The sequence below is a fragment of the Hetaerina americana genome, unplaced genomic scaffold (assembly GCF_022747635.1).
Source record: "Hetaerina americana unplaced genomic scaffold, ioHetAmer1.1.p SCAF_7, whole genome shotgun sequence".
Classification (NCBI taxonomy): Eukaryota; Metazoa; Arthropoda; class Insecta; order Odonata; family Calopterygidae; genus Hetaerina; species Hetaerina americana.
The window spans coordinates 74,030,341-74,049,338 of record NW_027287316.1 but is presented as its reverse complement, the minus strand read 5'-3'; the positions used below and the strand labels follow the sequence as shown (position 1 = coordinate 74,049,338).

General features: G+C 37.6%; 1 non-coding gene across 1 annotated transcript; it reads right to left on the bottom strand.

The window, feature by feature from the left end:
- Positions 1 to 4,635: 4,635 nt before the first annotated feature.
- TRNAM-CAU (transfer RNA methionine (anticodon CAU)) lies at positions 4,636 to 4,707 on the bottom strand. Its single transcript has one exon. It is a non-coding gene; the product is annotated as a tRNA-Met (tRNA).
- Between the last annotated feature and the right edge of the window lie 14,291 nt (positions 4,708 to 18,998).

Below are 18,998 nucleotides of genomic sequence, written 5' to 3'. Positions count from 1 at the left end.
AATTTTAAACCTGACTCGTTCAACAGATTCAGGCTTCAGAAACGCGTCGTACGTTAAATAAACTGTGGAAAAGTGCAAACTGTCCTTATTTCATTACTGACTCGTTAAGTTATGTCTTTTAAAACATTGACTTTATCCGGTAGGGAGTGTTGGGACAAGACGTACAGAAAATATTGAAGTCCGTATTTCATGTTAATACATCTAAAGAGACAAGGAAAATGACTACTGGACAAGTGAATACTATTAATACCCATCAGTTACAGTTGATATGGGCTTCATAGTAATTTACTTTAAGTATCAACTAAAATAAAACATAAAAAATACAAATAAATGCTATCAAATATTAAATATTAAAGACGGCTTGAAGAAATAGATGATGAGATTGGGAAGAAGTGAAATCCATCATATAAAAATTGATAAAAATTAAATCTATGATTAACGCTCTGATTTACTTCTTTTTGTCAATTCCACTATGGAACATGAATGCCCGTTAATACGTGAGGGGAGACCTCAATGGGTTCCAAGGCCCAAGGAGTGTGAATTATTCACAGTTTCAGGTTTGCGGTGTGGAGATGTCCCTATCCGTGCAACGCCTGCGGTCTCCTTGGAAGTTCCCGTGCTCAGGAAGTTCCACAGATTGGGTTTTGCTGGGAGTGTCTCAGGGTATCTACCCCGCCTCCACCCCCAATGCTGGCCAATAACCGAGCACTTAGCCCACTGAACTATTCTCGCCAACTGGAAATCCATACTGGTGCCTATGCATACATATATATTCTTGATATTCTCCAACGTCACTTAAGTAGCTTTGATTATGAATTCTCGAACTCCACCTTACTTCCTAGCGCACAGTTTACGATTCTCTCTACCTGCATGATATTACCGAAGTGCAACATCCCAAGAGAGATTTTGAACCGGAGTAGTTAAAGCAAGACTTAAGTACGAGAATCAAACGATATTATAGGACCGTGCACGGAAATGTGAAGGGGTGAGGAGACGCCTGGTGGGTAATTATGAAAGTAATAGCTGGAGAACTGCTGCAGAACAACTACCAGATCGATAACGACTATTTATTCTACCTCTCCATCTACACTCTTCGTGTCTCCATTTACACTCTTTGTGATTATGATTAAATATTTCCTCTAAATATTAAAAGAAAATAATAATACAGATTCAATGTAATATTAAATGCACAAGGATATATAATATGACCACAAAGTGTTTTAAACAAAACAGGGCAGTTTAGATAGGTATTGGTATGGGTGTCATACAAGGATGCTCTCTGTCACAAACTCTCTTGAATAGATATAAAACGTATCGGTAACAATTTTTTTCGTAATGTGTGCATGAAGTGCTCAATTAAGACTTTCGGTAAAGGGTGCACATGGTCACAGATCACATTGGCAATGATAAGATAGCAGTGCACACAATTATCACTGAAAATTTGGCGATGCGAAAGATTTGCGCTTAACTCCCCCGGAGGTATTTGGACGGACGACCAAGAGCAGAATAGAGTGTCTGCTGGCGAAGACTTTTTGCAACGCGTTGAAGAGGACCCCGATTCTTTGGACTGTTCTGCATTGGCACCAGCAGATTATTTCCATTCCCAAAAGTGAAATCAACCCTCAAAGGACACCACCATGGGTCCCTAAGTGCCATCAAAGAAGCTTTCTGGCGTACCCTTAAGGATCCTCCAGAATCCTCCAACTGGGGAGCCTTCGAGTCGTGGAAAAGCCACTGGCAAAAGCGTGTCGACGTTAAAGGGATGTACCTGGAAGGATTTTGAGACATTGTAGCAATATCTGAAACTTTTTCCGATACTTTTTTTACAAACCATGTATTTCGAACAGCGTTGCTGTTTTTTATATTGTGAGAGTCGATAATATATATTGAAATGAAATGAAATTATTGCCTTTTTTAATTTCACACACTTTGAAGTGCGTGGAATTACGAATTAAATAATTTCATTTCAATATGTTATGTAAATTCCATGAAGATAAGCCAACACATTTTAGACAATAATACATTTTGAGAAACTAATCATATTGAATTCAATATATGTATAAAATTAATCATATTAAATTTAATAAATGAATTAAAAGCATTAATAGGGCTTTAGAAAAAGCAAGATGTTTTTTTGGTGACAAGAGAAAAAATGAAGACGGTGAAATTTGCACAGGATAAAGTAGTATTAAAGAAATCAGAAAAGAAGCTCGAGTATGTACATACCTGTATATGATGGAGAATGTTGTAAAGTTGGGAAATAATTCGGAATGGACATAAATGAAGGCAAGACAAAGGTTTTGAGGATAAGTAAGACTGAAGCAATCATGGAAATATCAACCGTTGAGCAAGAGGAAACGTTTCAGTTTTTGGGATGCTTAGTATAATGGAATTAAAGCTGTCCCGAGGAAATAAGAAAAAGAATATTTATGTATAATAAATGTTTTGAAAGGTGGAAGGACTTCTGAAATCCGGTAGAATTACGACCTCACTATGATATATAATCAATGATTTGCTTGGAATTTGATGTCTTAAAATAGCAAAACATGGAAATTTAACAAGAAAGAAGAAAAGAAATTGAATTTTTTAAAAATATGGTTATGGAGAAGTATGTTTAAAGTAAAATGAACTGATTAGTAGAGGATCGAGGAGGAACTGATAAGAAGATAAGTAGAAGGAAAATTACTGAGAAAAAGCTGTAGGAGAAAGAATTACCTTGTTGTGATAAGAATTGGCAAAAATTACGAAGAAGATGCTCAGGACCGAAAGCGATGGTGGACATCCACTCGAAATTTTTCGGAATACAGCTTCACATGAAAGAGACAAGTAAAACTGACTTAAACGAAGAGAGTTAGAAAATTAAATAAAATTGATTGAATATGATCTCGACACCCTTCCCCAAACATTAAAGTGTTGTGCTAAGCAGATGTATTTTACAAGTTAAAGATTTATGGAAGCGTACTTAAGATGGAATTGGTTGATGATAGAATAATTAGTTATCAGGCTGACCTATGCTCATCAATGATAAATGTCACTTAGCGCTACCAGTAGAATCTTATGACTTATTTCCTATTGAAAATGAAAAAACAAATCAAACACCACAGACCGGAGGGACCTGGTTGGAATCCAGGGTACGGAGTAGCATTACCAAATCTCTTTGCGTTTTTTGGTTACTACATGCAACACAGGAATAGGAACTCACCCCCCACCCCTAGCCACCATGATGCGTGAATAATTATTTACATAGCAATCCGTAGCGCTTCAGAATAATTATTAATTATATTTCTAATTATGATTATCCGTGCATGAGTGTGAAGGGGATTTATAATTTCTCATGATTTAATTCAGCAACACCAAGGCTTTATACATAGAATTTACATAATCATCAGAGACCCTTAATACCCCCAAGAAGCAACTTAAGCCACGAAATTGGTTTTTCTCGACTAAACAAATAGTAATTTTTACACATTATTAATAAAAATTAAGGCATAATCAAGAGGAGGATAAAATTACAATTGCTTTTATCTGAACAATTTGTAAGCAAAAACACGTCATTAAACCTTGCTCACAGCAATAACTGAGTAATATGACTGCGGAAATAAAAAAGCATATTTGTTTTGTTAGACGACGGAAATACGTAAAATCGAATAGATTCATGAAACAGTTATTATTTTTCACGTTGAAAGGAAGTAATTAATGCTCTAATGGAGAACTTACTAAATATCAAAGTGTGTAGGAGTGTATCGTGTGTGTAAATGAGGTGGGTAGTGCCAATTTAAGAGTTTTAGAGCCTTTATGTGGTTTGACTTTTCTTGGTAATCCGTGAGTGTATTCAAAAAAGCAGTATAACAAACTGAACCGACTTTATATAATACTTAAACTACTTTTCAAATGTGAATATACTTTTCAAAACGTATTCATATTTGAAAAACAATAAAAATTCCCACAAGGCTTACTCATGTTTCATGTTACGTGCCGAAATGAGCGAAGGTGGACGCTAGTGAATTATTTATTTATTCATTTAGTTATTAATTCTCATCAAATCCATTTCAAATTATTCGAAAATTTAAATTAAGCGAATTTTGTATGATTTATTCACCAAAAATAACTGCTATCCACAAACAAAACTGAATCAGCAATTGGAGTGAATTTGAGTCGGATAAAATAATGATATATTTCTCTTACGGGGAAAGATTATCACGAAAACAATATAAAACACGTTAGCTTCGAAGTAATAATATGATTTAATCACAAAGTTACGAAAAATGTATCACATTTAATTAGTTATATTCGAGGGAGTTTATCCTTGGATTTGCTGATTGGAGGATTGGCTGATTTGATTGTAAAAAACGAACTCACCTTGTGATGTAAATGTAAGGCAAAAAACTTAATGTTGTCGGATGGATGCTTTTTAATGTATGGAACAATGTATGTAAACCACAGAGTCACTCGGACTGGAAAACTTGTCATAACTTATTATTGGAGACCTGAAAATTTGCACTTTGATTGTGATGTCGAGATTGATCATTTCATGGAGTCAATAAGTTCTACTGAATGATGAGGACATATCAAAATTAATGTTCTTTTAATTCACGCAATTCTAATTAATTATTAATTTCTTCGAAAAAAATTAAATAGCAGAGCGTGGTTTCGATCCACGGACCTCTGGGTTATGGGCCCAGCACGCTTCCACTGCGCCACTCTGCTTCGCTAATGTAATGACAAAAACTATTTGCACATAAAGAGAATCCCCGTCACAATTTCCGTTCCTGCCCGTGTTCATTTATAAATACGAGATGAATTTTTAAACTAGAATGCCATCCGACTCTGGCACGACTAAGATATTTCACAAAATAATGAAGTGGGATTAACGTATACGAGGTATTCATGTATTATCGAGGCCATGAAATAATTATGGTGGCATCGTGGGTAAATTGCCCGAAATTAATTTCGTGTAACACAGTTCAATTACAATTCCACCACAATATAGTGGAAAATAACTCTGAAAAAGGTCGTAAATGTGGTCGCAGCAATTTGACGTCTTTCGAAATATCAACCCTAATGGCTGTACCTAATTTGAAGAATGGATGATTAAATGCATTAATTATTTAAAAATGAAGGTTTATTTTCATTCAGAGTATCATCCGGAGGTAAAATACAACAGCTTCCGACTATTTTTAACATAATATTTTACGTATATAAAAGTACGAAGAAGCCAAAATCAAATTATATTTTAAAAATATTTTTAACATACATTTTTCTCACTGCCATTCTTTCTACTTTCACAGTGTATGTTTATTTTTAAGTAATTAAAAATGCATTGAGAGTTACATAATAAATTGCCAAAAATAAATTGAATAAGAAAGAATATAAACTGACCTTGCGTACTTTAATTAAGGGTGAAACAAATCAGGCACTTAAAAATGAGCGCATTTACGATAAAATCTTTCTAGATAATCAACAATTTCTCACGCATTATTTCTAAACTCAATAATCTTCAGGGGAGTTATTTATTAAATACCTGAACACGTATTTAACCTTTACAATATGCAGAAGTATCCCTGACAGAGGCTTCAATGCATGAACAATTCAAGTTTATAATGGCCCATATTTTTTAATAAAAGCACCAAACGAGCCCATTAAAACGCGAAATTTAAAATGAATCTTAGCATCGTTCCGGTGGAGTGCCTGAAAGAAGTATTAGTAGTAGCTATTAGAGGAAGGGAGGAGGAGCTAAGCTGTAAGATATTAAGAGCTAAGGTCATTCGCGTAATTCGGGATAGGTGGGTAATATGGTAGGGTTAATCAGGGGTTGCAGGACTGGTGGATAGAAACTTGGTGTCAGCACCAGCCCCCTCTAATAACGAAAGGCACCAGAGGGTCCACCAATTTAAATGTCCCATCCGACGGTTTACTCCACTTGAAGTGCCCTCCACATAGCACCGCAAGGAGAGATCGGGACACTACTGAAGAAAACCTCCCACCTCCGGTATTCGAACCCTGGCATTCGGGGTGGGAAGCCAGTACCCTAGCCATCGCATTATTCCGACGCAAAACCAAATAAAAAAGGGTTAATCATACAACATAACCATGAGACAAGAAATTGGTGTTCTACATTGTCTTCCAATAGTTGTTTTTCATTCGAATATATTACGTCATCGGATTTGTGAGCGCCTTAAACATAACTGAATAAACCTGGATCTAATAATAAAAATTACCCTCAGTAGTGTATACGAGGGTCATCCGGAAAGTAGTACCCGTTCGTGCCGCATGAAGTGCTGACGACGCGAGTAGCCGCTGGACGAGGTCAGATAGCTTCAGTGGCTTGTCTGCCTTCTCTGAGCCAAGTTGCGTGACGCTAGCATTGCCTGTGTTGTTTCTGTGATTGTTTACAATGTTTAAAAAAATTGAGAACGCCGCCAGTTGTGAAGTGAGGGCAGTGATTAAATTCCTCAATGCAAGAAACGTTCGCCCATGTGATATTCATCGCCAATTAAAGGAGGTGTATGGAGACAATGTAATGGACGAGTCGTCTGTTCGGCGGTGGTGTCGCAACTTCAACATGGGGAGGGGGAACACACACGACGATGAGCGTTCGGAGAGACCGTCTGTCATTACAGACCAACTGGTGAGCTCAGTTGACGAATTCGTGAGGAACGATCGGCGCGTCACAATTGATGACATCTGTGAGCATTTTCCCAATGTTTCTCGAACAATTGTTCATGAAATTGTTAAACACCATCTGCATTATGCAAAAATTTGTGCAAGATGGGTCCCTCGCGTATCTCAATGAGCTGGCGGCGAAGGACTATGCAGCAGGAATACAGAAACTTGTCACACGTTATGACAAATGCCTTAATTTGCTTGGAGATTATGTTGAGAAGTAGTTTAAAGTATCCTCTTTCAAATAAAATTTTTTATGTTTGTTAATATTTACTTTTGTGTCTTTATTTCACGAACGGGTACTACTTTCCGGATGACCCTCGTACTTAAGATAAATTTGGTACGAGAAACTATTAAACTTCAGGATATTCTTGGGGCGCGACCCATTGATGGACGTTTGAATTTCCTTGCGTGGAGGTTTTGTCTCTGTTTTACCATTCTATAACTTGTGTACGTCGGAAAGTAACGCTCTTCGGTGTTTCATTCTACCTCGGCACAAAATGACAACGAGAAGACTTAATTCCACTCTTAGCGTGGAATATCAAGCGTATAAGATTGCAAGTTGGATTGAGTGCACTCCAGGATATCAACCGGTAGGGAATTGCATTCCCTTCCCTCTGTCTCGCTCGCTTCCACGCTCAGCCATTTTTATTTACATAATAGCCAGCTTAATTAAAAATAGCAATTTTCCACAAAAATAAAATTTAATGCGACCGGAAAATTGCTATTTTTAATTAATCATGATATTCCACCATATCACGCCTGAAACGTCTCTTTTTATAATAGCCAGCCTCCAGACAGAATATTGTAAATTCAAATTGAGACACACGTATCTGTCAACGGTGAGATTCGAAACAGAGATAAGTACGTTACTTATCTATAGCCCAGAACAAATGAAGCTTACTCGTAACCTAGAATAATAAACCAAATCGTAAGATTTTAAGTAGTGGAAATGAGGATAAATTTCTCGTTAATGCGACGTGATTTTACGCTAAAAATACGCAATAGGAACGTAATTACCTATTTACCAAATCTCCAGTTACCAAATCAATCAAAAACTAAAATAAGGCATTCCCTAAACCGATAAAGAAAATAATAAAAGTAATTTTTCATTTAATTTTAAAACGTTCCCAGACACCTTATTCATCATCTTTTTTCCTTTCACGCGAATCGAATATTCTAGTACCCAACATACTGAAACAAATTCATCGCGTGTTGTTCATCTGAAAATAAGATCTTCCTAATAGGATCTTCCTAGGAAGATAGGTAATCTTAATGTCAAATTGAGTAGTTTCAGGCGTGATGTGGTGGAATTCGAGCAAAATAAAGAGAAGATAGTAACAATCTTCCACTAGATAAGTTTAGCAGCACATCCTGTATATGACGTAATACATCAAAACCGGATCGTGCTATTAAATTTATCTAGTGGGAAATTGTAACTATCTTTTCTTTATCTGAATGGCATGTCATACTATATACATGTATGTAATGGACTAAATATATGCAATGAATTAATGAGAGTTGCTTCTTCCTTCTACCGGCACAGTACTAGGATATCCATTAATTTCTGTTGAGTATTTTATGACCGTAAAAAATTCAGATGATATAACCGAAAAATATAACCAAAAGTTGCCATTCGGCGTCAAATGCTGACATTCACGAGAAAGTGTTCTGCGAGGAGTTAATAATGCATACATACACTCAAAAAATGTGAAGGTATTTGTTAATTCATAACTTTTCAATATTTATGGAGAATAATATCGTTCGATTGAATTTTTTTCAATAAAAAGTCCAGGTTTTTTCTTTTGTTCATAGTTTTTATTTTTCCGCAAACTGAATGTGTCGCTTCTGTCAAGGAAGCCGGCCTAAAAAGAGTAACTTTTTATAATAATTCTTGGATGATTTTTAAAAATTTACAGGTATTAACACTCCCCCATTAAGTGTTGAGCACCCAAAGAGTGTTCTGGCTCCTGGAGTGCGGTTTGGTTTCGAAATAACGTTGCCTCATTTATATTTCAAGAACTGTCAAGGGAAATGCACATTCAATTCACGAAGAAATGCCTAAATGTGAGTGCATGACCTACAAGACATCCAAAGGCGAAAAGGAAGAGAGCTTAAAAGCCAATTTATAGATTTGGGAATGGGATATCGTTTTAAGGAAATGACTTCCAGAGTGGCTGCATTAAATGTTAGACCACATACGTATTTTTAACGGAGATAGTTACATTTGCTGATTTTTTATAGGGTATTTGTACCATTATCTACCTTCTATTTTTTTAAGTTTAAAATTCTGGCTTAAAAAACTATTATAATTCAAATATGATGTGTGTCGCGGTAGTCCAGGGGGTAGAGCGTTGTACTGCTGACCGGAGGGTCCTTGGTTCGATTCCCAGGAAAGTCTCTGCGCACCCAAGCTCAACCCAAGCTAAAGTGATTTTTCGGGTACCAGATCTTCCTGGGAAACCATAACCGGCACAGGGAAAGGAACTGGCCCCCCTACCCTGATGTGTGAATTTCACACGCCGTATAGGGCTTAGTACTGGGTGATCTCGACCATCTCCAACTAAACGGACCTTCAGGTTGATTACTGTGTTTATGATTTAATCCATATATGATATTGGTCGGGAAGACAATAATATTGACTACTTCCTTAATGTAGTCGACTACTACTACTTAACAGTAATACGTAATAACATAATACGTAATAACAGTAACGATGTGATGGCTTCTGGCATCTTACGCATCAGTATGAAATTAGATTCATCTGAACGAAAACATCTAACGCAATTTTTTTGTGATACATGCAATGGAATTCAGCCATAGAATCACCTAAAACTCGGAATTTCCTTTATAAGATTGGCTCGTGAAAGATTCGTTTTTCCCGCTTAAAAATTAGTTCACCAACGATTTCCAGTCACCTCTCATGTCAAATTATGCCATGAATGAACGAAGACTGAGCAGTAGAAAAACAAAATGGTAGCATTTCGCTGATTTCTTTGTCTTGCACATTGTATTTTGTTTCAGTAAAACGACAGCCCTAAATGACATCCAGCAGTTCGATACTCAAGGTTTTCAATTGTTTTCTGTTTCGTGTGCCAGTGAAACAAATCAACATCAGATATTCGACGGCCGAGTTTTCAATTAGCAAAGTAAACCAGGAACACAGTATCACAACTCGCTACCAAATAAGTACTACATTTGAAGCAGCCAGTTGGTTTCTCCCCCTCCCCCTCCCCCATGAGGGATTCCTTCGACTGGAACGCAAAGATTTTTCGTGTTTCCATTAAATCCTCCACTGCTCTGCGAGACAACATTTGTCGGACTCGATGAATATTTTAATTAGTTTAGAGAAAAAAAACACTCCACTCCGCGCCTCCGACCGAGAAGAAATTCGTTTCGGCTTGTGGCTGAGAACGGAGAGCAAATGAGCATCACTATCCGCGCATTCGCTCTTTTTATTTAAGCAAAGTCGGGGACGGAGGCGGATAGAGTAAACAAACCCAGGCGCTTCGACTGTAACAAGCGAAGCTGAGAGAAACGGGAGAGAAAGATGGAGAATGGATGAAGAAAGAGCGAGAGAGAGAGGAGTTTGGATGGCCTTCGTCTCTCCACCCATCGTTTTTATTAAAGAATCCAATTTCGCTCGCGAGCGTTGGGAGTGTGGGGAGGAGGAGGAGGGAAGGAAGTGCGATGGGATTCCCGTTTCCCCCGGAGAGAGGGAACGAGAGAAATATACTGAGGACGATGGCTCCCTTTAAAACACGAGCGGAAAAAAAATCCCCCCCCCCCCGCCGTCCAGGTACTTCCCCGGACGCCAAGTCCCTGCCGCACTATTCCCTCCGCGTCCTTACTATACTGATTGGGAAAAAGGTAAGAGGGTCGCCGGGGGAGGAGGGAGAGGACGCGTGCTATGATCCCCCAGGGAATTGGAAGTGAGTGCGCGACCCCCCTTCTCTTTCCCCATCCCAGAAACCATCCTAACTACGCCGCTACCACCTTTCCCGTCGAGTCCAGTAGGAGAACGCACACACTTGCGCGCGATTCCCCCTTCCCTCTCTTCTCCTCGCCAGTGCTCCCGTGGGAATTCCCGATGCAGACCGCACGTCTACCTATTCACCTCTAGCCCCATTTTCCTCCACCCCACGGGCAGTTACCCCCTCTTCCTCCCCCCTTCCCCTCCGCTCCCATCACCCCAACTTCCCCCGCAAGAGGGTTTTTCAGGGTAGGAGGCGGTATCCTTCCGCGGTTGCCCCGAGCAACGAACGTCTCGTCCGCCATCTCCCGGGGCCGCGCCGTAGCGGCCTTTCTCTCTCTCTCTCTCTTTCTCTCCACGTGGAACGTCCAAGTGCAACTACATGCCAGATCATACGAGCGTGTGATATTAAATGTGAAAATAATATGTGATGTAATAATAATTAATATGTGAAAATATTTTTGTCAACTCCTGGTGCCTTGTTGTTCTCCCGGCCTTTGGAGGCTCTGTCGAATTTGTTTCTCAGTATTTCCAAGCTCCCTCTGTCTTCGGCTTTCAAGATTTATTTTTAATTAAGCCACGTTCCAGTGATTTTACCTCTTCTTTCAGTACTTCAATGCATTCCTTCCATTTCCAAACAATGTCTTCATTTTTCTTGGTATTTTTCCATTAGTATCTCGGAATTCAAGGAATTTGGGTTTTATTCCTCCGAATTGTTTCTTCATTAATGTATCAGTTTACTTGGCGTTTTACTTTTTTATATTTACATTTCGGATTTTCTGATTTTATTTACATTTCGGCTGTTTAATTTTATTTAAGTCTAGTATTCCTCACAGGAACTTTCTATTTACTCTTTCTTAGCCTTCTTGCACTCTCATTTGGCTTACTTTTGTCACTTTTTATTAGGGGTTTACCCAGTTTAATTCCTTAGATTCTTGTAATTTCTTCTTTTCTCCATGAAGATGTAATGTAACTTATGAAATTTAATTATTTTATAATCATAGGTGACGCAAAAGTATTCCCGATATAGGTAAGGGTTCCAAAATTTATAGGCTGGCCCAATGGGAACATGTCGTCCGTGTACTTAGAGAATATTTCTGTTTCATCAACGTCATTGAATATCGAAAAATAATAGTAGATTTCACTACCCAATGTAGTCTGGTCTTAGTTTAATGAAAGAAAATAAATGTAATTGAATCCACTGACATTTACTGCGTATTTTAAGTAGGAGTGCAGGATTTTTCGATTCACGAACAATCAATCAATTTGAGCGTATGGAACTGAAAGAAATCGGATTCTGATATGCAGTATTTATGTAAATTAAAGTATTTTGATATCGAATTTCACTGTTAAAATTCATAAATTGATATTTCAGTTACAATTTTGACGAACTATTTACTCTCTTCTTAGCTCACTCACTGTGCTTTGAATTTTTAAATTTATATATTGAATTATGACAAAAAATTCGCAAAAAGATTTTAGCTAGTATGATGAGTTTTCGGAAATGTATATTTCTTTCCCCTAAAGTACATCTCAACTGATAGAATCCAAAGCAGTCTCACAACAAGAGAGGATATCAAAATTAATGGTCTCAATGTAATAGATTTTACCGAAACCTTTGAAAAATGTTTTAAAGAAAGGAAATTCTATATTAATTCTAAAACCTGGAATACGTGATCAACTTAGGAAAATATAGGTAATGAAATAAAATTACTGGGTGAACACTTTTAAAGCGGCAGCTACGAGGTAATTCACATAGGCTCTATGAATGGAAATGCTGGGGTTGGCATGATACATGTATTATGGAAATGTGTTGCAATTTACGATAAGTAAATAACTTGATACATTAAAACTAAAGGATCGTTTTGGCAAAGATGGGTACGATACCCAAGGATACCATAGTGTTACAAATCTAAATGCCAATAACTGACTACTATGACGTAGAAGAGTTAAGGGTATATAAAAATATCGCCTCGTCAATATAAAATGTTAAGGGAGCAAAAAATCTGGTTATAGTTGGAGACTGGAACGAAGTTGTTAGAGGAGGCGAGAAAGTAAATACGCTAGGATGATGGGATCCAGGGAAGGAAAATGGCAGAGGAGAAATCTTTTGGAATTCTGCTAAATTAAAAATTATTGGTGGCAAACACAGCATTTCACAACCATCCGAAAAGACACATGACATGGCACATGGCATGGAAGATGCCAGGAGATGTAAGAAGATACAAAATTGGCTACATACTCGTGAAGCAGAAATGTAGGAATCAAAGGACTGCAAAATCTTTACAGAAACAACCACTGACAACAACAATTTGGTGATAATAAAGTCCCGTCTGAAATAATTGAAGCCAAGAAGAGAATGAAGGCTTGATGAAAGTTAGTCAAATCATTATAAACTGACTATGTCAAATAATACTTTTTCCTTAGCCATAAGATTTTCTTTGCACACCACTGTAAAAGTAAAAAAAGGGGGGGAATATTTTCTTTATATTTACAGTGGTGTAAAAAACCCTTACGGCTTAAGGAAATATTATTTAATATATTCAGTCTAAAAAGAAGCCTCTTTTGTCCTTTCAAAATCATTTTAAGCTGAAGCCTGGTTGGATTCCCAGCAGAAATAAGAAAAGGAAAATCGTGGCAACACAGGATCGACTAAATAAAGATGGAAAGAAATGACGACTCGATTACTATTAGCCACGAAGAAAACTTTAGGCCAAAGGAAACCTGTGAAAAGTAAACCATGTATCACTAACAAAATACTGGACCCACTAGAAGTGAAAAGAAAATACCAAAAGTCGAAGGGTGAGGACAGGCAGATATGCTATAGCAGAACACGATGGTTTCAGGATCAACTTGGTGGAAGTTCATATTCATGAAATAAGGAACACTCTGTATTCGTCCACTGAATTCCTGATGACCAGATATTTCTGATGATGAGGCCGAAGCATTGAAACTAGTTGCACCTGAATAAAATTCAGTGGACATTGCGTCCCTTATTTTATGCTGTAGAAGATAAACAAATGAGAAATCAGCATAAAATTGAGAAGAGGCACTAAATGACAGATGAAGACCCTGTGAACATAAATGCAGTGCGTACGTGGTAGAAAAATTATTTGCAGAATCAAGAATTTGCATGCAAAAACGCTGAAAGAAGAGGATAGTGACGACGATAATGAGAAATGAGATCCTTAGGTCTTAATTTGACTCTCCAGTTAAGAACGTAAGGGCAAACAACGCACTAGGGATCGACGATGTACCATGGAAACGAATAAAAACTTTGGAAAATAAGAATCTGACATAAATATAAAACCTAATATGTGATATGTATATGAGAGGAGAAATACCGATGAACTTGGGGAAAATGTAATGCCTCTGCACTAAAAAGAAAACGGCAGAAAAACGTGAAAATTTAAGAACAACCAGTCGGGCAACCCTGGTATCGAAGATTCTTTCAAGAATAATATCCCGAAGAATGGAGAAGAATGCAGATTATATAAATGAGGACCAATTTGGATTTAAAAGAGAACAGGGACATTAAAAGCTCTTCTTCCTGTAACAATCAGACTCGTTTTAGAGAAAGAGACACAGAAACATTAGCCGACATACAGACTGTATATCGCATTCCTTGATCTGAAGACATCCTTCAACAAAGTGGACTTGAATATGATGGTACGCATCGTAAAGAAAATTGGAATAAATTACATTGACAGGTGATTGATACTCTCCATTTGGATATACCAATAATTAGATGCAACGAAAGAAGGGCAGAAAATAAAATAAAGAAAGGTTAAACAGAGCTGTTCATAATCACTACTGATATTTGTACATTGAGAAGGTCGTTGACGACATCAAGGAAAAGATGCACGATCACAACGAAATAAATAATGTATACGACGATTTTCGGGCAACATAGCTATTGTAGCAGATAAGAAGGAAAATCTTACAAGGACACTAGTCTCTATGGAGAAGGATATGAAAAGTAAAAACCCCAAATAAACAAATTAAAAAAAAATGTAATGGCCTATAGTCAGAGTGGAGAAGAAATAACCAAAGTAAGAGGTAGGAAAAGAATCACTAGAATAAGTGGTTGACTTTTCCTGTTTAGTAAATATGATTAGTATCATACTTCATGGTTTCAGGCTTCGCTTAGTAGAAGTGTAAGATATCCATATTAAGATATATTGTACTTTTCCACAGACTTTATTTTAAGATACAACGTGTTTCACTGACTTGCGGCATCGTCAGGCACAAATTTCGTTCACTTGCACCAGTTGAATACATACGCTTATGAAAGAGGAGAGGGATGGCTATGTAGGACGGCGAGGGAGTGTAGGCAGTTAAAGGTAGGAGTCTTGGTTACTTGGGTAAAAGAAGGGAAATTATTACTTTGGGTAAGGGAAAGGATTAATATTGATGGAAGAATCTGGAGAGATAAAGCAAAGATTGAACAAGGAGAATTTATATCAGAAGAAGTAACTACTAACTGCTATTTGTACTAACATGGATACTTGTACAAGGAAGCTATTCGTTAAAAGTTATATGTGGAGTTCTATTTACTCTTCTAGGATGATGAATTTGGAGTGTAAGAGCAGCAGAGAGAAAACTACTAGAGGCGATGAAAATGTGCTGATTTAGATGGAAATGAAATGGGCAGAGAGAGTAATAAATGAAGTACTTCGAAGAGGGTTAGTGGAAAGATGCCTGAGTAACGACAAAATAAAAAGAGAGAATAAATTTCGTAGTTTCAGGCGAGATATGGCGGAATTCAAAAATAGTAATTAAAAAACAAAAACACTTTTTCGCTGGATATTGATTTATTACACGACCGGTTTAGATGTGCTACATCATCTTCCACCTGAAGATAATGCAGCAGGAAGAAGATTATGTAGCAAGTCGAACCGATTGTTTATTAAAAATATAGCTAATAAAAAAAGGTTATGATTCGTTCATTATTAATAAGGGGAAAATTGAATCGACACACCCTGAGGCACGATAGTTTCCTGAGTATCATAATGGAAGTAAACAGATGGGAAGAATTACAGAGGGAGACCAAGGATGAACTATGAGATGAAAGCGATTGAAAATATTGGCGCATGGAGTAATGAGGTACTAATATTTTTCTATCAAGCTTAATAACATTTACGGAGAAAGAAAACATTTTAGCCAAACATTTTTCACGAAAATACCATACTACAACACCATACTCTTTAACATCTTTCTCAGCAAAAAATAAAGGGGTTTCGTCATCTATATCTCCCCATTTCCTAATTTTTCCACACTCTTTTGCATTTTATTACCAATATGGAAGTATTCTTCTACATTTTCTAAAATCAGTAATTAATTATACGACGTTCTCATTTTCTCTTAATCCCTATACCGAAGTTTTTTTTCAAATTAAATATTAACTTGTTTCACAAATGGAAAAGACCATCCAACCAATGGTGCATTGCAATTCGGAATTTCATTTGATTTTGGGTACATGCTTAATTCGAAAGGAACCTATTCAACGGCTCGTGAATTCACATTTTAAGTGCGGGATTCGAGCTTCACAATATTTTTCCATCATGTTTTTCTCACAAATATGGTTACACTTCAGAATCACATAAACGTTGAAAAGTAAGAAAAAATGGGTTTCTCAACAGCAATCTCGAAGCGAATCATTAGACATACCTATACGAGTAATTTTAATGGAGCATATTAATAAAACAAAGAAAATCTGGAGGGAAAAATTTTAGGACGCCACATCACTTAATACGAGGGTCATCCGTAAAGTAGTACCCGTTCGTGCCGCATGAAGTGCTGACGACGCGAGTAGCCGCTGGACGAGGTCAGATAGCTTCAGTGGCTTGTCTGCCTTCTCTGAGCCAAGTTGCGTGACGCTAGCATTGCCTGTGTTGTTTCTGTGATTGTTTACAATGTTTAAAAAAATTGAGAACGCCGCCAGTTGTGAAGTGAGGGCAGTGATTAAATTCCTCAATGCAAGAAACGTTCGCCCATGTGATATTCATCGCCAATTAAAGGAGGTGTATGGAGACAATGTAATGGACGAGTCGTCTGTTCGGCGGTGGTGTCGCAACTTCAACATGGGGAGGGGGAACACGCACGACGATGAGCGTTCGGAGAGACCGTCTGTCATTACAGACCAACTGGTGAGCTCAGTTGACGAATTCGTGAGGAACGATCGGCGCGTCACAATTGATGACATCTGTGAGCATTTTCCCAATGTTTCTCGAACAATTGTTCATGAAATTGTTAAACACCATCTGCATTATGCAAAAATTTGTGCAAGATGGGTCCCTCGCGTATCTCAATGAGCTGGCGGCGAAGGACTATGCAGCAGGAATACAGAAACTTGTCACACGTTATGACAAATGCCTTAATTTGCTTGGAGATTATGTTGAGCAGTAGTTTAAAGTATCCTCTTTCAAATAAAATTTTTTATGTTTGTTAATATTTACTTTTGTGTCTTTATTTCACGAACGGGTACTACTTTCCGGATGACCCTCGTATCATTCATTCATGGAATTTCCTCATTGTGCCTATCGGACTGTGAACATTAAATACTTCCTTTTCTGCTTAAAAACCCTATAACTATGCAAATTCGGACACGTAAGCATCCGTATATTGTTTAGATGGGATTTTTTTCACAGCCCTTCCGTCTCCATACCCATAAAACTTTTGGAATATCCTGGGCTCCAACGGGGAGGCTAACATGAAAATGCCATCGCCGTAACGTGATATGCCCCCGCAGGACACCTGTTCCAAGATTGCAGTAGGCTAAAACTGAAGGGGGGTAATGATGCAATAAGTGTCAGCCGCTAGACTGTCTCCGCGAGCATAAACTAAATTACTGCCGCTGCTCCATTGGAATAAGGGTTGTAACCTTACGTTTATCGACCTGTAACGACGACGAACTTTGAATGACTTTGCTTGTGCCTTCACCCGCAGATGTACCACAGTTTTGGTTGATGCCTCCTCATCTCCCATCTGGGAAATCCCTCCAGCTAAGTGACGCATTACGACCCGGGTGAATGGGGAGGAACCTACATGGTACAAGTGGTTGCATCGCTTGAGCTGATGAAGGAAACGTGCTTTTTTCAAGACCCATTCAAAGATTAGGGCGTCGGAGGGACGTTGTTGACTTACCCTAGTAGGAATCCCATTTAGGATACGCGTCTCGTCCAATGCATGGGTTTCAGCGAGGGAAATAATAATTCGATAGATGAATAAATTTTGATTCATGGAAGCCAGATGCGTTGAAAGTTATGATAAAATGAAAAATGCCCCTGAACATGTCCATACCCTGGAAAGGAATGCTTAAATATTATCGAAGATTTATCGTAAGATAGCGAGAAAAAAAGGTTCCTTTGTGGTCGTCCTATGTGATGGGGAGTTTTAGTATCAAATAATGCGATAGGACTCTTTTAAAGAGGCGGATATAAAAAATAATTCCCGGGTGCTTCTGCTGCCCATAGGTCATCACGGATGTCCAGTCGGCAGCTGAATCTTCACCGTTTCAACGTAGCGTGGACGACGAAAACGTAGAAAAGGCATTAGTTAAAAATAAAAGTTTCGAGTTTTATACAGAAAATTAAAGGTAATATGGAGTCATGTTCGTTCAAACCACTCTGCTGGAAATTGTTCTCCTTGACTCATGTCCTTCTTAGAAATGAAAAATATGGAATATAACAACTTGAGAATCTCATCGTAAGAAAGGGAGCTGAGGGTCACTTCAATGTATGGTTTAAATTTTATTCTCATGTTTTTACTCAAACTACGGTGGTCATAATGTTGTGGTTAGTCCTAATATCAAATGCTATATTAACCCCGAAAATATTTCCCTAATGAAGTTACACAAAATTATGTGATATTGAATATAGTTGAAGCTGAATCTCCATAAAAATGCACGGAGTTGAATAATATGCGTGTAGTTTAAAATACAGCGTTCTATTAAATGAAATTTAAGTCTCTTAATACTATTATCTATGAATATATTTCACGCTTTACGTAATGGCCTCTATAATTAAAAAATAAATTAAGCAAACGAAACCTGTCGTTTGGAGCAATTCTTGTAGAATTGCGCCAAATTATTGCGCCTTATTATTACGAATACTCTATTTAATTGCCAGTTAAAAAGGCCTGTCATTTAAGGCTTTTTCAGCTGGTAATTAATAAGGGTATTCGTAATAATAAGGAAACAGTGGGGCAAGAAATTACAGCTTCACCTAAAAAAACCTTTTCGCTGATATTTGATGAAATTTCCTTAATTAGTGATAATAAACACACACAAAAGGGCAGGATCATACATTCCGAGCCTGAAAGGAACATTAAATTCATAGTTAAAAAGTACCATAAAAGGATA